We start from the raw sequence: 27,498 nt of genomic DNA, 5'->3' as shown, positions 1-27,498 counted from the left end.
ACATTATCAAATACCAGTATAGACTGGTGTTTAATCAAAATGAACAGAACATACATATATGCCTATTTTTGTTAGCCATTACAGGTTTTGTTACATAGTAATGACAAACAATATAAAGCATCCACAATCTAAAAATACTGTTAACATACAAACATTTTTTATATAAAAATTTTTTGAAACATAAGTGTGTTCAAATACAAATTAGCCTTTTCAAAAGTGAGGTTTTTCAAGGGATTTCAAAGTTCACAAAAATTGTAAAAATGTACAGAAATACTTTTAAATATCAATATTTTCCTATTTTGACTTTATAATTGAACACAAAGATCGTTATCAAAAATTAAATTAAAAATTTAAAAAAAAAAAAAAAAAAAAAGAAACCATTAAAAACATGTTTTTATAAATGTTTTGAAAATCAGCATAAGAGGATGTATTCTTTATATTCATATAAGTATTATTTAGCATTAGCATTAGTAGAAGCATATGATGCAAGAAAGCATGCTTATGTAGAATCAGCCAAAAAAAAAACAAAAAAAAAAACACTTCCCAATTCACCCATCCATTCCGTCCAAATGTCTGTCTAGTTTTGCTTTGAACTTATTTAAATTGTTGATCTCCATTACAACAGATGGAAGTTTGTTCCAACTATCAATCACCTGCTGATTAAAGGTAAATTTCAGCACAACTATTCTACAATTGTCTTTCCTCAATTTGAATTTATGTCCCCTCAGATGAGTAATCTGAGCAAGAGGAAGAATCCCATCAGTACTGAGCTTGCTCAAACAATTCAAGACCTTATACACGTCAATAAGATCACCTCACAGGTGGCTAGTCTCTAGTTGCTGCAATTTGCAGAACTTAACCCTTTCTTAGAAACAACAACCCTTTGTTCCACTCACAAATTTCATTGCCCTTCTCTGTACTCATTCGAGCAGCTCTACATTCCTCCTAAAATGACGCCTCCAGACCTGTATGCAGTATTCAAGGTGTGGCCTGACCATTGCCTCCCTATCCCTGCAAGCAAAATTCCTGTATATCATTGACAAGACACCATGAGCCACTCTTGCAGCCTGTCTGCATTGCTCAGAAAACTTCATATCTGACTGCACAATTACCCCAAGTCCTTTTCATTCTCCACTACCCCGAGAGTAGTACCACCCAGTTGATATGTTACTCTCGGTTTTGTCAATGTTAAACTTCAGTTACCACCTCTCAGGCAAACTGCTCAACTTTCCAGATCCTGTTCCATAGTGTGCTATCATTATCAACCCTGCCAACCTTCATATTAACCCTGATATTCCTTCATCAATATCACTGATAAATACAGAAAACAACAATGGGTCCAACACCGAACCCTGGTGGACTGCACTACTAACATTAGTCCATGAAGAGCAAGGCCCATTGATAACCACTCTCTGTCTTCTCCCACTCAACTATCCATTTATCGATTGTAGCAACGTGCCCTTAATGCCATACTGCTCCCATTTGTGCAGTAGTCTTCCGTGAGCGACAGTATCAAAAACTTTCCTAAATCCAAGAATATGATACCAAAATTATTTTTTGCATCCAGTTCCTTTGTGACTACATCATAGTATCCAATCAAATTTGTCAGACAAGACTTCCCCTTTACAAACCCATGCTCTGTCTGAACTATAACTGCAGTCTTGCCTAGATGATCCTGCATTGCTTCTTTAACCAGCGACTCCATTATTTTCCCTGGAATAGAAGTTAAACTAACAGGTCTGTAAGTACTCATGTCACTCTTTGATTGTCCTTTGTGAATTGGGGACACAATTGCACTTCTCCAGTCCATGGGGACCTCCACTGAGTCCAAGGAAGCTTTCATAATTATGGCTAAGGGTTTGTTTACTTTCTTTAATATAACTGGATAGAGCCCATCCACCTCAGATGCCTTCCTTATGTTAATTTCCAACAATTTCTCCTCCACTTTGCTCTCAGTTAGCATTAGTAGAGGCATATGATGCAAGAGAGCAAGCTTATGCAGCATCAGCCAAAAAAAAAAAAAAAAAAAACACACCGCTCCCATTTCACCCTTCCTTTTGTTCCAAATACCTGTCCAGCTCAGCCTTAAATTTATTTAGGCTATCAACTTCCACAACATTCGAGGTTATTCGAGGTGAGCGGACGCGCTTAGACAGGGCTCCTCAGTTAAGTGGTTTACTTTTGGATAGTGCTTTTAAATATTTGATTTATTTAGATATTGTTGGATTATTTTGTTATAGGTTTTCCTGTAACTATTTGATTTTAATAATATTATAGATATAATTTTTTAAAGTTACTTTCATTGATATTTATTTAATTTTATAATGGTAGTTACGAGATCTGCCTTAAACACGTCACAGGGTATCGTGACTCACACGGAAATAGCAGATGGCGATTTACGGGTGAGTCATGATTTAATCCGTTGTGGAACCTGTGGTATGTTTTCCAGGGTCGACCTGGTGACTAATCCTACCTCACCTGGGGATTCTTTTCTTTGTGATTGATGTAAGGAGTGCACTGATCTTAAATTACAATTTGGTGCACTGATGGAACAATTGGAGTCCCTGAAAAAACAAGTGCTTGCCCTCGAAAATAATGCATCTGGGAGCTCGTCAGGGACTTGAAACTCCAGCAATCTACCAAGTGATGCACACCCGATTCGAGCCTCAAAACAGAAAAACCAAGTGCAAACTACTCAGGTTAAAAAGGACAGTTTTATTAGGAGACTCCATTGTCAGGGAAATGGGGAATATTTTTTGTAATAAAGATAGGTGGAGAAGAACCAGGGTATGTCTGCCGGGAGCAACTATTGATGATGTCACCAACAGATTGTCAGATTTTAAAGGGGGTAAAGAAAATATTATTATTCATGTGGGGACAAACGATATTAAATGTACACGATCTGACGGAATCTGCAAGATCTGCAAGATCTGAAGGAATCTGCAAGGCTTTAGGGGGTAAATTTCTATCAGCATGGCCCACACTTGTAGGTAGAAGGAATTTGTTTGTAGAGACGGGAGACACTTAAACAAAGGTGGTGCAAAAGTTTTTGCCAGTATTATTGAGGATACCTTAAAGGTTCGAGGAAACTGCTAGTTAGGGGGGATGTGGGTAATACTGACACGCGTTTATCTGATAATACTGGTCAATGTAACTCTTGCACATACCTTAAGAGTTCTTATCTGTTACCCCAACTGGACGTATTATCTAGATGTTCTGGGGGCAAAGACGTTTCACATGAGCGGGTAGCTAATATCAGGGAAGAGAGCCTAAAAAACTTCAAGGGTTGTGTTAGGGTTGTTAAATATACAAGAACAGTAAATCTTAATTGTTTATACAGTAACGTTAGAAGTGTCGTCAATAAAATGAGCAAATTCGAACTGGTTAAAACAAGTAATGCGGACATAATAGGGCTTACAGAGACGTGGTGCCACCTGGAAATTGGGGATGATGAGTTTCAGTACGGCTTGTATAATGTATTTAGGAAGGATAGAGTAGATAGAAGGGGTGGTGGGGTAATGCTTCTTATCAGAAGCAGCCTGAGTGCGACGATAGCTTTCCCGGATTCAGACATTTCTCATGCTAGTATAGAGTCTGCATGGTGTGAGATAGTTGGAAACAAAGGTATAATGCGAGCAGGAGTAATCTACAGACCAGGTGATTGTGAAGATTATGACAAAAGCCTCTACATGCAAATGGAATGGGCAAGTAAGCGTCAATGCCTTATTATGGGTGATTTCAATTTGCCTCTAATTGATTGGAGTAAATGGGAAGGAAACTCGACATGGGGAACAAAATTTTTAAATCAACTAGATGACTGTTATTTGTATCAACATGTCAGGGAAAGTACTAGAGAAAAGAATATCCTAGACCTCATCATCACACATGAATCAGATGACATAACAGGGCTGACAGTGGAGGAACCAGTAGCAGGAAGTGATCACGGAGTTCTACGGTGGATGATGACGAGAGAGGTAGCAGAAGTAAAAGGCAAAGGAATGGGTTTTAATTTCAGAAAAGGAAATTACGATGCCTTAAGGTACTACATGGCCTCTATTAACTGGGTAGATATCACGCTGAGAATGAATACAATTGAACTGTGGTACGCTTTTAAAACATTAATCACAGATGCCTTGAATGCATATATACCATTAAAAAAATACTCCACGAGAAGGGTTCCAAGTTGGATGAATAGTGAAGTTGCCACATTACTTGAGCAGAAAAAGGTGGCATGGAAAGGTTACAGAGCAATAAAAAGTACTGAAGCCTATAACAGCTACAAGGTGATCTGTAATAGAGCCACAGAAAAGGTTCGACAGGCAAAGGCAGTTTATGAGAAATCACTAGCAAACAGAGCATATATAAATGCCAAGAAGAGCAGGACAAACCAGATCGGACCTTTACGTAAGGGAAAGGGGATGGTAATAAATACACCTTTTATTACCATCCGTTGCAGAAGAACTCAACAGTTATTTTGCATCGATATTTACAAATGAAAAGCCTTTTGTGGCAATGGGAAATTGTGGGAGCGAAGTTTAAAAATATGTAATTAATGATATTGAAATTTCGCAAGATTATTTAATGAAAAAACTTTCAAGCCTACAGACCAGTAAGGCTCCTGGAGTTGATGGAATATACCCTATAATCTTAAGAGAGGCGGCAAGCGAGTGCATTGAACTATTGAGGCTAATTATGCGAGCATCACTAGACTCTGGGGAGATTCCCTTGGATTGGAAAAGTGCAAATGTATCTCTCATACATAAGGGTGGCTCTAAAAGTGAAGTTGGAAATTATAGACCTGTCAGTCTGACTTCAGTAGTAGGGAAAATCATGGAGGCAATGATCAAGGGTGGAATTCAGGATCATCTGGATCGAATTGAAATTCTCAAGGATACTCAGCATGGTTTTGTAAAGGGAAAATCATGTTTAACAAATCTGGTTCGCTATTTCAAAAGGGTCACCCACGAGCTGGATTTAGGGAATAATTGCTGACATTGTTTATTTAGATTTCAGAAAATCTTTTGACTCAGTCCCACATGAGCGGTTGCTTTATAAGCTGGAACAGGTTGGAATCACTGGGAAAATCCTTAGATGGATAGAAGGATGGCTTCAGGGCAGGAGGCAGAGGGTTGTGATAAATGGCTATTCCTCAGATTGGGTTGATGTAAGAAGTGGGGTTCCCCAAGGATCAGTATTAGGACCACTGTTGTTTTTAATTTTCATAAATTACATTGATGAAGGGATAGAGGGCGTGATGTCTAAATTTGCAGATGATGTTAAAATTGGTAGAGTAGTTAATGATCACTGTCAAGCTGAGCTTCTTCAGAGAGACCTAGATAGACTTAAAGAATGGTCAGAAAAATGGCAGCTGTGCTTTAATCCAACAGAGTGTAAGGTATTACACCTGGGAAACAGTAATCCCAAAAAAACTTATTCACTTGGTGGAGTTCAACTAAACCCAGTACTGGAGGAAAGGGACTTGGGTGTTATGATATGGTCAGACATGAAATTCTCTGAACATTGTAAACAGGTTGCAAGGAAGGCCCATGGTGTCCTATCGATGATCTATCGAACTTTTGCAAGTAGAGATAGGGACGTGATAATCCCATTATATAAGGCTTATGTTAGACCACACTTGGAATACTGTGTTCAAGTATGGAGACCGCACCTAAAGAAAGACATCGAACTTTTGAAAGGGTGCAAAGAAGGGTAACTCGGCTGGTGAGATCGGCAAAAGGGCGTCTTTATGAAGAAAGACTTCGAATATGTGGGTTGCAGAGTTTGGAAACTAGACACCTTAGAGGAGATTTGATTGAGGTGTTTAAGGCTCTGAGAGGCATCAGTAAAATGAATGAGGACAAAATTTTCAAGATTATAAATGATGCTAGAACTAGGGGACATAAATTCAAGTTACGGGGGGGGGGGAATGTTTAGATTGGACTGTAGGAAGTTTTATTTTAGCCAGCGAGTTATAAATTACTGGAATAAGTTGCCTTCATGGGTGGTAGAGGCCGACAGTTTGGGGAAATTCAAAGGTCATCTGGATAGTACTTTCGGGTAAGGGAAACGCATAGGATGATAGGTTTAATTTCCTTTTTATTTATATTTTATTTTATTTTTTTTTAATTATTATTATTTAGTTATTTATTTTATTTATTTTTTTTTTTTTTGTTTTTATCATTGTTTTGTTCAGATTTTTTTTTTTTTTTTTTTTTTTGGCTGGTGCAGCATAAGCCATAGGCTTTCTTGCACCATGCGGCCGTTACTAATACTAATACTAAATACTAATACTAACAAAAAAGTTATGGAAGTTGATAGTTATTACAAAATATCAGTTATTACAAAATCATTTAGCTCCCTGCCAGAGGTTGATAAGCATCTGGCCTCTACTTCACTACAGACCCCATGTGTAAATATAGATACAAAATACCCATTCATTTTGTCAGCTACCTCATCAGGTTCATCAACAATTGATCCGTTGATGTCAAGTGGACCAATCTAATTCATCCCCTTCCTTCTAGAGTTTACATAAGTAAAGAACTCTTTGCTGTTTTTCTTTGCATCCTTTGCCAAAGATTTCTCGTAAGCTGCTATTTTTTGGTTTTTAGGAGCATTAGCAACTAAGGCCATGTTGCTCCGGGGATAAGCTGTGGTCATTCCCTGACCTTTCCGCATCCTCCATATTTGGTGGTCACGGGCTCGAACCCCGGTCTAATCAAGAAGCATGTGCTACGCACTGCTGCTCCTGCCCACCTGGCTAAGGAGACGCCAATCGTAAGCTGCCTTTGCTTGCCTAACGTCCTTTGTGACTTGATTACAGACTTTCTTATATCTACCAGAGCCATCTGTGTCGCCTGATAATTTATATGCATCCCATGCATTTTTCTTCTCTGCCACGAGTCTCGTTAGTTCATCTGACATCCATTTAGGCTTAAACCTTGGACAGCATTTCTTAGTTGGTATGATAAGCCTAGTAACTTCCAAGATTAATTCCTTGAATGCTTCCCATTTAGAATTTGCTATTGGTAAAATCAACAGTTAGTCCCACTGTTTAGAATTTAAAAAATCTCAGAGACCACTGTAGTCACCTTTACGAAAGCAAAAACCTTTCCCTTTAGCGCTGATGGTAGTTAAAGATGACAATTTTTAAGTATCTCACATCAGCACACTGTGAACACTGCCATCTAGTGGTTCCTTTATCTGCAGATTCTTAATGCATGAAGAATGACTACTGATAATCAGATCAAGAGTATTACTCACTCTGGTTGCCTCTCGAACTTGCTGCTATAGAAAAACAATCCTCCAATAAATCCACAAAAGTCTTGCTAGAGTGTGTGTGAGTGACCACACACACAAAGGCCTTTGATGTCTTCACCAGCACCTAAAATTCATCAAATTTATTTACTATACACCTAGCATTAGTGTACATGCAAGTATACATGCACCCGTTCTTACTTTTAGTTACCATAACACAATCCATGTATTTACTTGCTCCATGATGACTCCCGGCAGTTCTTGAAATTAGCATTAGTAGAGGCATTTGATGCAAGAAAGCAAGCTTATGCAGCATCAGCCAAAAAAAAAAAATAATAAAGTAAAATAAATAAATAAAAAATAACCACTTCCACTTCACCCCTCTGTTCGTTCGAAATACCTGTCCAGCTGAGCCTTAAACTTATTTAGGCTATCAACTTCCACGACAAGGGATGGAAGTCTGTTCCACCTACCAACCACCTGCTGGCTAAAGGCAATTTTCCGGCTAAAGGCTAAAGGAAATCCCCAGTACCTCATTGAAATTCCAAGTTCTTGAAATCCCTAGTTCTATTAGAATGAGCAACAGCCTCGCTTTGCAGGCTGTTGCTCATTCTTATAGAAGCAGTGCAAGAATCACTTTCACCTCTGCCTATGGCTACTGTTAATCTATTAGTCTGTGAATCCCCCCACCCCCAAGCTAGCAGTTTTCCAACCCACCTAACACTGCCCTGATAGCACCAGCAAATATTCTTGCATCCTTTCTATTTAAGTGAATCCCATCCCTGTAGAATCAATCTCTCCTATTAACTTGATTCAGTTTTATCAACTTCTGGATCCATATTACAGAGAATTTCTTCAATTTCCACTTGTGTAATGTATCTCAAAGCTTGCTTAATGGACTAAACTCTCCTATGCTGATTTTGAAAACTATCATAAATGATATGAAAACTAATCCCCCCCACCCCCAAGCTAGCAGTTTTACAACCCACCTAACACTGCCCTGATAGCACCAGCAAATATTCTTGCACCCTTTCTATTTAAGTGAATCCCATCCCTGTAGAAACAATCTCTCCTATTAACTTGATTCAGTTTTATCAACTTCTGGATCCGTATTACAGAGAATTTTTTCAATTTCCACTTGTGTAATGTATCTCAAAGCTTGCTTAATGGGCTAAACTCTCCTATGCTGATTTTGAAAACTATCATAAATATAAAATGGCAACTATTACTAGTAAACACAGTTGATAGATAATAACATGTCTCTGTAGTTACATGACAATATTTATATACAGACATAATTTGTTGATACTGCACTGACTGAACCATAAATATGTAAATTTATGTGTATATATAATATGTAATAATGTGTAAATAACAATTATTAATAATATATTAATAACTGTTATTATACCTGCGAAATGCAATATGGAAACTGACTCAATGAGTATGCATCAAAAATTATAGTACACCTTACCCTCTTCAATAGATCTCCTCACAATTGAAGTACATGATGAAAATAGAGAATCTGAAAAGGAGCCGAAATACACCCATCCCATTACTCCCTCTGATATTAAATGCAGTAAAAATAAATGCTAAAAATAACCTAAAAATCAAATTAAAATAAAAAGAAAAAAAACAATTAAAATTGAAATTATTAAAATTATAAAAAGAATTAAAAGAAATTGGAAAGAACCAACCATTTAAATACAAATGCAAAAAATTTTACAAAAAACCACTGCTCTGAGCTAGTAAAAAAAACTAGGTGGATCTCTCTCTATATATATAACCTCACTTGCAATGGCATCAATGTTTAATTGTGCTCATATACAAAAGTTTAATAGCAGTTAACTGGCATTAAACTTATAAATTAAATTGCTTTTCTCACACACACACACACACACACACACACACACACACACACACACACACACACACACACACACACACACACACACGATCAAAAGTATTTGAATGCTTCTCCACAAATATTGTGTACTGTAACAAAAGTTCTCTGCATATGCATGTGTATTGGCTCAGACATGTCAATATAAAACACTGGGTTTGTCTGTACAACAGCAGTATGTTAGAAACTAGTACTGAATGTGAATCAGAACTTAGACTTTCCATGTGGGGGTGATGGTTGGACCACATAAGTAACCTTTCTATGTGTGCAACTGCATCTTGTTAGAACCTCCCAAAATCCACTGTGGTAGATGTTATTCAAAGATGAAAGACTGTGGCCTGCATAGTCTCACAAACTGAAGGAAAATTTTGGTAAACCATAGAGCATTCTGTGCGGCTCACGCATATTGTCTGTGTAAAATATTAAGCAGGTCGAAGAGGCCAGAGGAACATCCATCAAGATATAAATTATCCACAGGCAGATACATAGCTTTGGATTCAATAGCAAGGCAACTACACAGAAGCTCAATAACATAGCCCCAATGCACAATGGTATACAATGGTGTTGTTTCCAAAATTCATGGACTCCAGAGCAGTGGCAGAAGGTGACAAAGCTCTTAACACAATGTTCTATCCTAATGGAAGTGTCTGGGTACAAAGACTACCTGGAGAGTGCTTCTTGTAGTATATCATCTTAATCATGAAGTTTGGTGAAGGTGGTCTGAAGCTATGGGCTGTTTAAGCTGATTTGGCCCTGGTCCACTGGCAGTAGTTACTGAAACCATTAGATCCATAAAATTTGATGTTTTGGACAATTATGCACTATGGCAGAACTATTCTGTGCCAATCAGTTGGTGTCGGTCATATGTGGCAGAACTATGGAAACAGACCCCCCCATCAGGTATTAGCATAGCAATGTTCCACATCACATCATATAGTGAATTATAGAGAACTGGTTTGTAGACAATGGTGTCAAAAGGTCTGACTGATCAGTTCAGAGTACAGCCCTCAACTCTGCCTTAGAATGAATTGGAGCACAAGAATGGACTATAGGCAAAGCCTTTTTTATAAAATTATGCTGTGAATAAGCCCAACAGGCTTCAGACTGTCATACAGGTCAAAGGTGACCCTACTGTGTGTTATGTTTTTGAATTAAAAGCCCTGTGTGTGTGTGTGTGTGTGTGTGTGTGTGTGTGTGTGTGTGTGTGTGTGTGTGTGTGTGTGTGTGTGTGTGTGTGTGTGTGTGTGTGTGTGTGTGCGCGCACATGCACACAGGTGTAAATACTTTTGGTCATATAGTGTATGCTGAAAGAACACTGAAATAGGCTATCTGTCTAATATTCAGTTTAGGCTCCATGGGTGCATGGGTGCACAGATGGTCAGCAATGATGGTGAGACATCTCGACTGTCCTTGAACATGTATAATCACAAGACCTAGAGTACCCAAACAAAACATTCTCCATTCATTCAGCATGATACAAAAAGAACTGCAATATGTCCAATCACTACATGTATTTCTAGTTATCTGCTGTCCAACCATAGTACAGGTAAGACATATCTCCAAGATGTTCAGTCAGAAAAGTATGTAAAATCAACTTTATTGATACTCTCATCTGGTGGAGAGTTCATCAAACAGTCCTACTGCAAAATGCTCTGTACTATCACACATTGTATTCTGCTGTCAAATACACCACGAAGATCATCCTGTTATTCACATGATCCACTGCATTTGACCCCCACCATGTTCATCCATCAGTTTTTTTGTACCAGAGGTTTGTGAAAGCTAGTTGTTCCCCCCCCTCCCCAAATCTGCCACCCCTGATATGCTCACACACCACTAGGTCAGGAATGGTCCACAAGAAATACTGTCCTGGAGATGGACACACCTCCTCATTTTGTATCAATGTTCAAGTCTTCTCATGTTCAATCGCATATAACATTACATGCTGTGTGACACACCCACATATCAATTGTTGACTGTGTCCATTTGGCTAAACTTTCATTCCCATGGTGCAGTCCACTTACTCTCATTTAGGGCAGCAGATCCTATCTGAATGTCTGTGTGTGAATACTTTTGGTCTTACAATATGTTGAAAGGCCTTTTACAAAATGTACAAGTTCTTTCAGCATTTTTACAAAATGCAAAAGGATTTTTTCCTTTACATACTAATAGTAAGCATATATTGGTACTTACAGGTTTTGCTCAGATGTGACTATCAAAATTCAACTTAAAATATTAGATACACATAAAGCATATTCTACATAACTAAAATAACTTAAAAAAGCCAGAATTAAACAATATCCAATTTAGATATCAGCCTAGCATAAGTCTTCAGGTCCAACAGATGGAATTAAATTTAAAGAGAGAATCACTTAGAATAGTGAAAATTAATTAATAAAAAAATTAATTCACCTTAACTGAGTTTAATTGCTTTTTATACCAAGTATGGAGTTTGCATTGCTATATTTTTGTTCAATTTAATACATCTTGCACCCTTCAGCTTTTACTGTTTTCCTGCACATTCATTCTCTAATCTAATACAGTGACTTCTTACTTTATGCATGTTTAAATAAAGCACGGCAACCATATTTACAGGAAGCGCCACAAGAGGGGAGGGGGCGTACATACCCAAACAGATATTCAGCATCAACGAAACAGGTTTATATTGGGGGGAAAATGCCGGATCGCACTTATATTTCCATTGCTGAAAACATCGCACCTGGCTTTAAGGCAGTGAAAGATCGGCTAACACTTCTGTTTAATGCTAATATGGAGAGTCATAAACTGAAACCTGTGTGCATTTACCATTATGAAAATCCTCGTGCTCTTAAAGGTTACAAGTTGTACATGCCCATGTACTGGTACTCAAACCCTAAAGGGTAGATGACTGCTGTTATTTTCAGAAGTTATCTTGAATCTCAGGTACAACCAGAATTGGAAGTGCATAATTCCATTCAACATCTTACTTATTCTTGATAATGCCACAAGCCACCCAGCCAGTATTGCCGATGCCTGTTCCAATATCCAGATTGTTTTTTTCCCCGTCAAATAGAACTTCAATACTCCAGCCTATGGACCACCATGTGATTAAATCGTTTAAGACTCAGTATTTAAAGCGCATTCTGACTGATCTAATTGATATGATCAACCACGAACAGATGAGTATGCAGCAATATTGGTGAGCCTTCAGTATAAAAGATGCTTTAAAATTCATTGATGCTGCATGATGTGAAGTTCTACATAACTGTATTCAAAGTTTGTGGTATAAGTTATGTCCAGATCTTAGCAACTCCTTCAAAGGCTCTGATACCGATGAAGATTATGCACAGACTGTGCAGGTAGCACAGTGGTATCATCACCACCATCCTCTCGACACCAAGTGGAAAAGGCCCGGGTTCGAATCCTGTCGATGACGCAAGGAACTTTAATGGGCCTTTTTCACTCTGTGGCTGAGTTAGTCAGTCTCAAGCATAGATAGCAAAGTTTTTTCCCCAGAAATGGGGTTTTTTTGGTCTAGCAAAACACACAAATCAACCAGAGAACACACAATACACATGGGTATACGTAAGAAATTACTGGGTGACCCTAATATAATAGTCTGTTTTTTTCCTTTTTTTGAAGATTATTTATGCACATACTAAAAACATGTGCAAAACTTCCCAAAACGATAGGTTTCACTGAAGTGGAGGCAATTGACATCGATGATTTAATTGATTAATATCATCAGGAATTGTCATATGAAGATTTGGTTAGGTTACAAATGAAGCAGCATTGCAATCAAGGGAAGGAGGCAGCAGCAAGCAAAAGCCCAGAGGTTAAAGAAAAATGGAGCCTGACAGTGAAAGGAATATTGATAGCATTAAATCTTATAAACAAAGGCCTAAATCTGTTAACTGATGAAGACCCTAATCTTGAACGAAGCTCTAAAAGGCAATGTAAAGTTATGCTAGAAAGTGGTTGCTATTATGTATTGTTGAGTGAGATGAAACAATGTGCAAAGCAACTAAGCAACTGGATTCCTTTTTCAGGTGCTCAAGGGAGCAGTCAAGTGGACCCTCCACCTCCAGAGTTAGCGTAACCCCCCCCCACCCATCTGGTCAGAATTGAAGGGAATGGAATCTGACCATGACGAGCCCTCTCATCAATCTGCCTACGGCCACCTTCCACCCCAATTTCTCTCCCTCTCTCTCAATTGTTGTTTATGTTCTACTGTATATGTTGTTCATTATCATTAGTAGGACATATGATGCAAGAAAGCAAGCTGATATGGCATCAGCCAAAAAAAATAAACCCAACACCCTTCCCATTTTACCTCTCCATTTGCTCCAAATGTTTGTCTAGTTCTGCCTTGAACTTATTTAAGTTGATGACATCACTACAACAGATGGAAGTTTGTTCCAACTATCAACCACATGGTGGCTAAAGGCGAATTTCCACACATCTATTCTACAACTGTCTTTCCTCAATTTGAATTTATGCCCACTCAGATGAGTAATCTAAGCAAGAGGAAGAATCCCATTAGCATTGAGCTTGTTCAATGCATTCAAGGCCTTAAACACCTCAATTAGATCACCTCACAGGTGCCTAGTCTCCAGAAGCTGCAATTTGCAGAACTTAAGCCTTTCTAGGTAACACCAACCCCTTGTTCCCCTCGCCAATCTCATTGCCCTTCTCTGTACTCGTTCCAACAGTTCTACATCTTTCCTAAAATGAGGCCTCCAAACCAGTATACAGTACTCAAAGCGTGGCTGACCATTGCCTTATACAAGGGGCCAATCACCTCCTTATCCCTGTTAGCAAAATTTCTATATATCATTGATAAAACACCATGAACTACTTGGTGAGCTCTTGCAGCTATTTTGCACTGCTCAGAAAATTTCATATCTAATTGCACAATCACCCCCAGCTCCTTTTCATTCTCCACTACCCTGAGTGTAGTACCACCCAGTTGATATGTTACTCCGGGGTTACTGTTACCCATATGCAGTATTTTACATTTGTCAATGTTAAACTTCAGTTGCTACTTCTCAACCCATCATCTCAACTTTTCCAGATCCTGTTGCAGTAGCATACTATCATTACCAACCCTGCTAACCTTCGTATCATCTGCGATATTAGATATTAACCCTGATACACCATCAATATTATCATTAAATATCGAAAATAACAATGGGCCCAACACTGAACCCTGAGGTACTCCACTAATAACGTTAGTCCATTGCTAACCACTCTGTCTTCTTCCACTCAACCATCTCTGTTTATCCATTGTAGCAACTTGCCCTTAAAGCCATACTGCTCCAATTTGTACAGTAGTCTTTCATGTGCCACAGTATCAAAAGCTTTCCTAAAATTCAAGTATATGATATTAAATTATTCTTTGCGTCCAATTTATTTGTGATAACATGGGCCCAACCCTGACGTACTCCACTAAAAACCATGAAGAGCAGTGTCCATTGCTAACCACTCTCTGTCTTCTCCCACTCAACGATCTGTTTATCCATTGTAGCAACTTGCCCTTAAAGCCATACTGCTCCAATTTGTACAGTAGTCTTCCATTAGATAGTATGAATCAGAGCTGTAATACTCAATATGTTCTACGTTGATAATAATATTAGTAAAATAATAAGAGGAGTTTACCTCAATATAGTACGAATACACATGACAGTTCAGCTTTACGAGAACTTCGGGGAAATAAGGACATTATTATACAGAGGGCAGATAAAGGAGATACAGTGGTAATACTAGATAAACATGATTATATTAATAAGTTAGATTTAGTTGTGTCGGATACTTCCACTTATCGTGAAGTAGACCCGGCACTGTTTACCAATTTGGTCAATCAATACAATAAAATGTTAACCACGTATTAAAAAATGACTACATTACTATGGTTCAGTTAAAGGAATTGAAGTCCAGAACATACAATATTCCTGCACTTTTCGGTCAGGTAAAATTACACAAGACTGGATTTCCTATTCGACCTATTGTTTCCTACAGGAACTCGGCATTTTCATCCTTAGCCACACATGTATATAACATTATAAAACCCTTTAGACAGGTAATACAATTTGGGATTAAGAACTACGATACATTTAATAATTTTAAAGACTCGGCGACAATGACAATTTATTCTCACTAGATGTTACCTCGTTATATACGTATGTAAACGTTGAATACACATTAGATATTATTTGGGATATGTTAAATAAAAACTCGACACCGATTAATTATACGAAGCTACCTATTAAGGAAATTTTTCACTTAATTAAACTGTTAGTGGAGGCCAACTACATCACCTTTCGAGACATGGTGTACAAACAAATTTTTGGATTACCAATGGGTTTGAGCCTGGTGGCTTAATGTCAGAGATCTATCTCTCAACGATTCAGCATATATACATTTCACACCTTTTCGACCCCGTATCACATACTATGGGAAGTATTTAGACGATGTTTTAGTTATTACCGATAATAGTACTATCCAAGACATTTTACATTCGTTTAATAATATTCATTCTAGACTCAAATTTACATTGGAAAGGGAGGATACGGATACAAAGTCATTAAACTTTCTAAATTTCTAAATTTCACACTTACCCGGGACTCGAATAAAATACAATTTAGCATCTATCGAAAACCTACAAACACCAGTATGCTTCTACATTATAATAGCTATCACCCGTTCACCTACAAAAGATCGATTATCCTTAATCAATTTCTAAATGCCTATAAATATTCAATGACGGAATCTGCTTTGGACTCAGAAATACAAATATTAACTAGCAGATTCTTAAACAGGGGTTATTCCATTACCACAATAAACCGAATTAGGGTACAGGCTAAGGACAGGATACAAAATACTACACCAATCAACAATAATAATATCAAAAAATACTTTATTTCTGTCCCATATGTTGAACAGTGGCACAAACAGCTTAACAGATTCTTTAAAGATACCGAATTTAAAATTGTAGCTAGGCCAATACGGAAGTTACACACTATACTGAACAATCGCTCGGTTCTTTCCGCGTTTGCAACACAAATTAATGATCTGGTATACAACATTTCTTGCGGTGATTGCGACTCATCTTACCAAGGTTTGACGCAATTTTCTCTTAATATTCGTGTAAATCAACATGAAGCCTCAGTTTGTGCTTCTCATTCAGTAACGTCAGAATTAGCCTTTCATGCCATTAACGAAAAACATACTTTTTTATTTAACGAGGCCAAAATACTTAACATTCAATGTAATTCTACGCGACTATTAATGGCAGAAACCATTGAAATTAAATTACACGAGAATTCTGTTAATGTTCAGCGGCCATATTTGATCTCCAATGCGTGGACCTTTTCGCACATGCGCGAAGACAAATAATCACTATTTAAGTTTCAGGTTTAACCTGATTTGGTAATTTTCATTCCTGTGATCACGACATACGGTCGAAAAGCGTTGTCAGCTTCAGGAAAGAAAATCGTTTTGAATATTTTTGTTAGATTCTTTTAATTGCGTTAATTTGATTTTTAATTGTTTTAAATTGTGTTAAATTGATTATTTAATTATTTATATTTTACTCTAATGTACCGGTAAGTTGTCGATTTTTTCGGTTTTTCCATTTTAATTTCTGGAGGGTATCATACGGAAGTGTTCTACGTACTATATTGAGGTAAACTCCTCTTATTATTTTACTAGTAGTCTTCCATGTGCCACAGTATCAAAAACTTTCCTAAAATTCAAGTATATGATATTAAATTATTTTTTGCATCCAATTTCTTTGTGATAACATTATAGTATCCAATTAAATTTGTCAGACAAGACTTTCCCTTAACAAACCCATGCTGTGTGTGAACTATAACTGCAGTATTGCCCAGATGATCCTGCATTGCTTCCTTAACTAGTGACTCCATTACTTTCCTTGGAACAGAAGTTAGACTAAGAGTTCTGTAATTAACCGTGTCACCCTTTAATTGCCCTTTGTAAATTGGGGACACAATTGCACATCTCCAGTCCATGGGGACTTCCACTGAGTCCAAGAAAGCATTCATAATATGGCTAAGGGTTTGCTTACTTCAAATTGCAGCCTCCTTTAATATAACTAAATATATCCTATCCGCCCCAGGCTTCCTTATGCTTAACTTCAACGATTTCTCCTCCACTTTGCTCTCCATTATTACAAAATCACGTAGCTAACTGTTAGAGTTTGATAAACTTCTGACATTCCCCTCCTTGAATAACTCCTCATTTGTGAATGTTGATGCAAAATACTCATTCAGTTTATCAGCTACCTGAGAGTGATCTGCAATAGTCAATCCATCTATGTTAAGTGGACCAATCTGATTTATCCCTTTCCTTCTAGAGTTTACATAAGTAAAGAACACTTTGCTGTTTTTCTTTGCATCCTTTGCCAAATATTTCTCATAATCTGCCTTCGCCTGCCTATATTTGCCATAGGCTTCTGTGATGCCTGATAATTTATGCAGCACATGCATTTTTCTTCTCTGCATGAGCCGCATTAATTTATCTGATATCCATTTAGGCCTAAACCTCGAACGGTATTTCTTAGTTGGTATAAAAAGCCTAGTGCCCTCCAAGATTAAGTCGCTGAAGGCTTCTCATTTAGAATTCACCATTGGTAACATCATCAGTTCATCCCACTGTATAGAATTTAAAAACTGCCTGAGACCATTGTAGTCACCTTTATGAAAGCAAAAACCCTTACCCTTATCGTAGTTGCATCTTTTAAGTAGATCCCACATCAGTGCAATGTGAACACTGCCACCTAGTGGTTCCTTTATCTGCAGATTTTTAAATGAATGAAAAATAACTGCTGATAATCAGATCAAGAGTATTACTTTGTCTGGTTGCCTCTCAAACACGTTGCTGTAGAAAACAGTCATCCATTGAATCCATCCACAAAAGTCTTGCTAGTGTGCGAGTGACCAAACCACAAGTTCCAGTCAATATCTGGAAAGTTAAAATCCCCTATTATAAGACATTCTGATATACTGGCCCACTCTATTTCTCTGCACAATTGCTCATTATATACTCAACAGATTCATTACACCTATAACATGCACCTACTCTCATTTTTCCTTTCCCAGTTCTTATGTCACACCACGCTGACTCAACATTGCATTGTCCACCAGTCAACTGGATGCACTTCCTTAGATTTTATGTTTTCTTAACTGACAGCATAACGCCTCCTCCCTTGCTGTCCTGTCTGTACTTTCTTTACACATTGTACTACCCAAATTCCAATTCTGCACTGCTTTTATCCAAGTGGGACCACGTCTTTGATATTCCAACAATATCTGCTTTTGATGTCTTGACCAGCACTTCAAATTCATCAAATTTATTTACTATACTCCTAGCATTGGTGTACATGCAAGTATACATACACCTATTCTTGCTCTTAGTTAATCTAACACACAGACTTTATTTGTTCCATGATGGCTCCCAGCAGCCCCTGAAATCCCCACTACCTCGCTTTGCAGGTTGCTGCTCGTTCCAATAGAAGCAGTGCAAAAATCACTTTCACCTCAGGCCATGGCTACCGTTAATCTATTAGTCTGTGAATTCCCCCCAAGCTAGCAGTTTTCCGACCCACCTAACACTGCCTCGATAGCATCAGCAAATATTCTTGCACCCTTTCTATTTAAGTGTATCCCATCCCTATAGAAACAATCTCTCCTATTAAGAAGCACAAACCACACTCAGAAATATTCTACCCCATGAGCCTTGCACAATCTTTCCAGGGCTAAATTGATTGAAAAGGGTTCTTATCATATACTCCCTCCTATTATGTCTGGGCAGAATTGCTGACACTTTCAAATTTAACCCTAACTTGCTACTTTTTTTCAACATTGACCGGTACTTGTTAAGGAAATCCGCAGCTCTCTTATTCTTAATGTCATTAGTGCTGACGTGTACAACAATATCAGCCTTTGTTGCCTTAAAAGATGATATCTGCTCTACAACATCATCAGCTTTTGCCCCTGGCAGACATACCCCGGTCCTATTCCACCTATCCTTTTTGCACAATATATTTTCCGTCTCCCTGACAATAGATTCACCGACAATAACTAGCTCCTGTGAGACCAGCACATTCTACACCGAAGGTTGCCGCTCTGTTGTCTGATGATCAAGTGCAAGCTATGGAATTGATGTGGGCAGCTGAGAGCTTGATGGGTCCCCTAATTTAATTCTTTAGAGGGCATCTACCCTGTCTTTCAAACTCTCGTAATGGCCCATAACAACTCTGAGTAGCCGCCTAACTTCTTCATACTACTTACATCAAGCACACACAAAGGCATCTCTCTTGGCAACATCATGTCCCGTCCCAGAAAGGTCTGGAAACATTTCACAAGTTGCACATTTCTTTAGGCTGTGATGCATTGGAGAATCGCACGCCCTTCGGTTCTCTCCCAAGCCACAGCACTCCTGCTACTTTGTAAACGTTGCTATGCTGCTCTAGTCTGGGGCATGATTTACGTTTAAATACGATTTAATTAATTAACAATGAAAATGAATAAGATTAATAAATTCGATTGTTAAATTTACTATACTGTACCTGACCACACAATACAGTACTATACTAAGCTAATGCAGTAATACATATTCCGCTATACAGTTTTACATTATACCTTAGCTATCAAATTCAAGATATATGCCCAAAAAAGTGATTAAAACCTTCAAAATACTTATTTATTACAATTAAAACCCTACTATTCTTTTACGCTATGATATTCCAGCCAAAACATTAATACGATAGCAGTAAGAGTAGTGAGATGTAAGTGAACAAACTTTTTCTTACTGTAATAAAATAAGTAAATCAGTAAAGATGCATGAACTTTTTTGGTTGCTCATCATTTTCTTTTGAGTGCCCAGTCTTCTAACCAAAAGAAAACGAATGGTATGCACCGGGAAGGGGGTAATAGATGCAGGAGTTATTCTCATAGGCCTATTATTGCATTTTTTGGTGATTGTTTACATTATGTGTAAATTTAAATTGCACATGATGTTCTGGAACGTAACCCTCGCATAAATTAAGAAGCCACTGTATAATGGTCTTCCAGCCTGGTTGTATATATTTTTATATTAATGTATGCCTTCACTATTTTAAACTTCATTATTCTTGCACTTTTGATTGTTTTAAGTTACTTTGCTTTTATTTCACTTGCTGCTTTTATTTCACCCATTATTTTCGAAATAATCTTAATTATATATATCACTTAGTTTCTTCTTCTCCAAAATTTATTTCCTTTTTAATACATTCAGATTAAAGTTTATTCCATAAACTTTGAATGCTTCACTGGTCAGTCAAGTGGACATACTGACTCACTGCCATTTGAAGTTTTAACTTCCAAAAAAATTTCTTCCATTCACTTTAGTTTTTTCATTTCTTTCTTTCTTTTTTTTTATCGTATGATGTGAGCAATACACGAAGGAACCAGTTTTTTTCTGCTTCCTTCGTGTATCGTGGAGTACGGCACCATCGTAACATCCAAGCTTTTTTAGATGAATAGATGAATTAAACTTTTTTAATTCATCTATTCCTAGACATTTTTCACACCGATGAAGCATACAATCTTTTGACTCCAAATCACAGACTGTTTTACCAATGAGAATCTTGTAATCACATTCAACAGGACTTGCTGCTAGCATTAACTTGACATTTGATGGATTGTGCATACACAATATAGAATGTGTTCCTGGTGCACTAACTGTGACACACCACTTAGGTCGAAGTTCACAAAACTTAGAAAATCCAATGTTAGATCCATTTCTATCTCAATGTTATAAACATATCCTTCAAGTTGCTGAGTAGTAATAGCTTTTACATTTGCATTTTTATTCCATCTGCATTTCTAATGGAAATGTAATCTTTCTTTCCACGGCATATCTGACTAAATTTATCATCTTCAAAAAATTCCATCACCTTTTGTTTTACTTGCTCAGAAAGCTTTTTTCCAGGTATGGCCATGATTCCTTCTTCTGCTTTAAGTTTTCTAGCTTTCTTGGCCATTCTTTCTGAGACACTAAACCAGGCTTGTCCAATCTGCGGCCCAGGACGGCTATGAATGTGGCCCAACAAAAAATTTTAAACTTACAAACTTTATGAGATTGCAACTAAAAATACCATTAATAATACTACAAATATAATTTTAACATGCTATTAATTTATAAGCGATGAATTTTTGAATTTAACACATTCTTTAGCAATGAGAGATTCATAAAATCATTCTCAAATAATTGTATTTATTCAAAATTGCCACCCATGCGAGTAGTTACATGCTACTTCTTGACATAATAAATGGTGACATAATAAATGCTGGTACGGCTTTCAATGTGCAATTGTAAACAGTCGAGTTGACACTGAAGAAAGATGCAGACATTACATGTGTTTGTGGCGATTTGCGAGTAAAACGCACTGATTATTGATAATATTTCTTCCTACCTACCTACCTTTGTAAACGACAGACATTTTGGTTATTTAGAAGACATGTATTTTTATTTGATTATTAAAACTTGCTTTCTAATTTTCAATCTATTTTTTTTTTTTAAATTCCAGCATGGCTTCCACAGCGTCTCAAACGAAAACCGAACCAAAAAAAAGAAAAATTATAGAAGAAGGAAGATTGTTCAACGAAAAGTAGACAGATGACTACATTTTTGTCGAGGCAAAAACTAAGGCAATCTGCTTAATTTGTAGAGAATTTGTGCCAGTTTTCAAAGACTACAATTTGAAAAGGCATTACACGCAAAAATATGCTGCGAAATTTAGTGCATATCAAGGAATGTGTCGTAAAAACAAAATAGTGGAACTGAAAAAAAGTCTATCATCTCAACAAAGTTTTTTAAAAAAAAATAACAACTCAAACGGATTCTATTGTAAAAGCTAGTTATGTGGTTGCAAACCTGATAGCAAAAAAATCAAAACCGTATGCTGATGGTGAGTTGATAAAAAGGGGGATTTTTCTAAAATCAGTTTGTCTCACCAGACTATAGCCAGGCGAATTGATGAAATAGGAAAATCTATCAAAAAAGGTTTGGAGAGTAGAGCTGCTAATTTTAAATTTTATGCTTTGGCGACAGACAAAAGTATTGATGCTACTAATGCAGCTCGATTGGCAATTTTTATTAGAGGTATTGATGACGAATATAATATCACCGAAGAAATGGCTTCTTTAGTGCCATTAAAAGACACAACTAAATCAAGAGATTTATACGAAGCAGGGAAAAATACGTTAAAGCAATTTTCTTTATCCACTGTGAACATATCTACTGATGGTATAGCTACTGAGGGTGCCCCAGCAATGATAGGTAAAAGATGGACTTGTAAAATTAATAGAAGACGATGCAACTGTCTCCCAAAATTTACATATGATGAAATATCACTGCATAGTACACCAAGAAAATTTATGCGCAAAAGCTTTAAAGATGGAGAACGTCATGTAGATTGTCATCAAGGCTGTAAATTTCATAAGGGCCAAGGGATTGAATCCTCACCAATTCCAGGAATTCCTTAAATTTATGGATGCCGACTATGGGGACATCATGTACTTTTCGAAAGTAAGATGGTTAAGTCGAGGTAAAATTTTGAAAAGATTTTATGATTTGCGAAATGAAATCAAGACATTTATGGAATCAAAAACAAAATTTGTGCCAGAACTTGATGATGAAAACTGGCTCACAGATTTGGCATTTTTAGTAGACTTGACTGCTCGTTTAAATAAGTTAAACATGCGTCTTCAAGGCGAAAACCAACTAATCAATACAATGTTTCAAACTATAACAGCGTTCGAAATGAAACTGAAATTATGGCAATCTCAAATTAAGGCAAACAATTTTATGCATTTCGACACGTTGGCTAAATACGGTCCTGTGAACAATGAAAAACATGCAGCCTTGCTTTTCGATTTGATACAGGAATTTGACAACAGGTTTCAACATTTCCGGAAAAATCATCAATCTTTTGGTATATTTGCAACTCCATTTTCAGTCGATATAAACATATCACCTGCCAATTTTCAAATGGAATGCATAGAGCTACAATCTGACATTCAACTTAAAGAAAAACTTGATCATGTCTCTTTACTGGACTTCTGTAAGATATATCTTCCCAGAGAAAAATATCCCTCGCTTCACAATCATGCCTTATTCGTGTCATCGCTATTTGGAAGCACCTACATTTGTGAGCAGCTATTTTCAAGGATGAAGCACACGAAGAATAAAACTAGAACCAAAATATCTGATGAGCACCTTGAGAACTCACTGAGAATTGCAACTACTTCCATCGAACCAAATATCGAAGCATTAGTGTCTCAAAAACGATGTCAAACATCTCACTAATTTCATGTTGCTGTCTTGTCTTTTACTTTTATAATAAAAAATTCATGAATGAATGAAGTTTCAATTACTTAAATATGTTAACTATATATTCTACATTTTTTTGCTCATTAGCTATCGTTAGTTGTTAGTGTATTTTATGTGTGGCCCAAAACGACTTGTCTTCTTCCAATGTGGCCCAGGGAAGCTAAAAGGTTGACACCCCTGCACTAAACTCTTCCATTGCTTTCTTTATGTACCAACTAACTGAAGCTAGTGTTAATATTTGAAGTATTTCTGAATGACTTGATACCATCAACTTTTCTTTCAATTCTTTCAGCAGCTCATTGTAATCTAAGTAATTTCCACACTGATGGCTTGCACTTGGCTCCATGATGGCATTTGGATCCAAGCCACCAATAGATGCAATTTTACTGGCAATTACTTTTTGTACTTAACTAGCCTTCTTTTTGGCATAGCCTTGTGAGTCTCTCTTAGCATTCACTGAAATTTCAGAGGAGAAATACCAATAGCCATCAAACTTGTGTTCAAGCTTTGAGTAACATGCATTTTGTTGTCATGGTCTGATCCAGATGAAGTTGATGTTTCTTTTGCTGCTTTTCAACATGATGAGTACAGCTTCTGGCCTGGTTTTATGGTCTTTCAGGTAGTCTGCCATTGATAAATCAATTGGTTGTAAACTTTTTTTCACCATATGATTTTTGTTCTGGAAAAGATTGCAACATGAACGCTGCACAAAGTCAAATTTTTTCAGAAGTAAAGCTTCATGATGTAGACAAATTGTGTCTTCTTCACCTAGTTTTAATCCACAACATCGACCTATCAGTTGTTCTTCAAATTCAACTTCTTTAAACAATTTTAACCCAGTTTTTGCGTGTATAGGATAGCACATGATATTCAGAATTATCCATATGACTGATGGTGCATGAGTCCAGCTTATCTCCAGCAAAATCTTCTGATTCCATGGCTTTCATACTGGCTAATAAGTGGACGTTTCTGTAAGCAATGAAAATTTCACTAACTTTATTACAGTCAAACAATAAAAAATAGAAGAACAAAATAAACTGTTCATTATGAAGATAAAACACATTAGTAATAGCATGGTTCAAATATCAGCTATTTATACTTTTTTTTGTATGATTCTAAAATATTCCAGAGTTCTAGAATGTTCTAGTATTTTTATCAAGTTTTTTTTTTTTTTTTGGAATTCAAGGATATTCTAGAACAGGGATTTCCAAACTAGGAGGCACGGACTAGTGCAAAAGGAGGCGCGAAAAGTTTAACAGAAATGTAATTTTCATAACATAACATATATAAATAAAAAAATTTATACATATAAATAAACTTTCATAACATAACATTAAATTTTATAACCTATTTTTTAAAGCATTTACCGCCACCTATTTCACTCTAACTTCAATATAAACATGAGATAAACATTTGGAAAAAAAATATTAATTTTACAGAAATGGATTGATGAATTATGAATGATATGATGTAATGTAATATATATAATATAGTGCGTACTATGTATGACATATATAGGTAGATTGCATAGTATAGCATTAGCTGCATGGTTGAAAATATGGTTTCAGCGGTGTGCGATTGTGTTTTTTATTGTTTTTGGCATGATTACTTACTGATAATAATCGTTAGTAATTTAGAAGTTGTAGTTCTATATTATTAACGTAATTTAGCATCTGTAATTCTAAATTACTAACGTAATTTAGAACTACAGATGCTTATTATTTCATGTAGTATTAATAATTATTGTATTAACATATTAAAAATAAGAAATTGCACAATTATAGATGCTTTACTTCAAGGGAGACACCGGGAAAATTTTACAGGTCAAGGGAGGCGTGGGCTCAGAAAGTTTGAGAACCGCTGTTCTAGAATATTCTGGAATTCTGGAATATTCCAGAATTCTAGAATATTCTACAATTCTTGGGTATTCTTCTAGAATATTCTAAACATTAAGTAGGATTAAGGAAGTGTTCTGCAACAAAAAAGATCTCACAAAATAACAAAAAGGCACATAAAACTACTTGATGTTTAGGCTTAATTTTTAAGGCCTTAAGTGCAAAGACACAAAACAGATAAACCTTGTAGCTGAGACTCTGCTCTTTCCACTGGTAGCAAAAATGAAAGAATTGAAGATGTCCCACATTAAGATATTTGTCCCTTAAGATAGATCAAATTTGACTTTCAAATTTTGAGTCATTCTTTGAAGGAAAATATCTCAGCCCGAAAACAAGTACAAGAGCTGATATTTAATTAGGCTGAATTCATGCAGTTGGTAAGCTGAATGTCCAAAGAAGAAGGTACCATAGGTTTTTATTTCAAAGTTATGACTTTCAAAAAGTCTTGCTTAATTTTGTTGTGACAAATTTTTGGTGCCAGTTTTAGACCGCACTGTAAAAAATGTGAAGGTTTTTAAGCCTGGATACCAAAAGTTAACTAGATATGCCAAGTTTCAGAGTACTACCTCTCACCATTGTGCAACAGTAACACTTAAAACTTTTAAAATTTTTTGATTTATTCCACATAACAAAAGTGACCTCCACAAAAAAAAGGTACTGGTGCCTCAAGCATACTATATTTTGAACTGAAATTTTGTACAGCTTCATTTGAAACCTGTTTAAACATCCACACCAAGTTTCAACAAAATTGAAGATGGCTGAGCAGGGACCCCTAGGCCCTTGACATGGAACAATCCCCATGCAAATGTTTAGGCATTTTAAATGTTAATTATTTATATAATTTAATGGGTAGGTAGTTAGGTAGTATTCCTTGAAATATCTGCCAGGATTCAATCCTGTTTTTCTGTTTCTTTTCTCCTATGTCTAATACTACACAATCTTTCACGTTATTTGGATTTTCATCTTTCATTACAAAATAAGGATGGCCATTTAATCTGTCTCCTGCATCTGAACTCAATAGCCTTTTTCAGAAAAGAATGTTTTTACTGTTTTTATTCTGAACATCTCTTACTTTGCCGAACAAGCTACTTCTTTTGAAATTGTGATGACAGCTCTTTGGAGAGGGAGCTGCCATCATCATCAAAATGAAGCTGTTCACAATTGAGACTTCTACATGCCTGAAAAAAAAACTTCAATCACCATTTTTAATTTTTGACTGAATCAATAACAGGTACGGTAAGTCAGCTCTGTCTGCAGACCCATATTTCTTGTGTATTCCTAAATAGTGACTGGCTTTTCAATTTGAAAGTTTACCCCTCCTTTTGCTTTTCTTGTTGATATTTCAATTTCAGTATTATACAAAGTGGAAAGTTCTTTAGTCTTTCCAGGCTACCACTCAACCCCAGGGGCTCACATCTGGTGAGTATGGGCTTGGCAAACCCAGGGTCCTGAGCTGGATATCAACATTCTTATCTTTCTTAGTGATTCCTTGATACTTCAATCTCTCTCTCTCTCTTATTCTCAGGGCAACTCGGGAAATTTTTTTTTTTTTTTTTTTTTGGCTGGTGCAGCATAAGCCTCAGGCTTCCTTGCACCATATGGATAATAATAATAATAACTTTATCCGCTTTTCAAAAAAAAAACAATTATTATGTGTTTTTCTTTATGGTCTTCATCTCTAGTAGCAATCCTATCCTGTTCCCATAACAATGTCTGTTAGGTGTATATTTAGTTTACGAAGTTCTTTGGCAATTTGGCCAATTCTAATGAAAGGAATATTTTTTGAATACTAAGGTAAAATCGGTTAGTGAATAAATGAAATCCATTACCCTCAATACTATGATGCCGTTTTGGATGACATAAAGCACAATCCCTAAGATGAAAGTCAAGTATGATCTTATCAACCCATCAGTAAGAGACTTACTTAAATTTGGCACAATAGCTGACATATTACCTGTTTCTGAGTCAGCTAAAAGATATACTACATGAAAGCCCAACTTTGTTGGCTTTTGAGGGTTATAATATTTGAATAAAATTGTACCTTTCATCTAATGTAATTTTTCTTTCTGGAAC

General features: G+C 36.6%; 1 protein-coding gene across 4 annotated transcripts in view; it reads right to left on the bottom strand.

The window, feature by feature from the left end:
* The window catches only part of LOC150081011 (ethanolaminephosphotransferase 1-like), a 212,708-nt gene that overhangs the window by 156,201 nt on the left and 29,009 nt on the right, over positions 1 to 27,498 (bottom strand). The window lies entirely within an intron of this gene.

This window comes from Mastigoproctus giganteus, chromosome 9, assembly GCF_048544385.1.
Source record: "Mastigoproctus giganteus isolate SK-2022 chromosome 9, ASM4854438v1, whole genome shotgun sequence".
Classification (NCBI taxonomy): Eukaryota; Metazoa; Arthropoda; class Arachnida; order Uropygi; family Thelyphonidae; genus Mastigoproctus; species Mastigoproctus giganteus.
The sequence above is the reverse complement of the archived record's forward strand: the minus strand, read 5'-3'. Positions and strand labels throughout refer to the sequence as shown.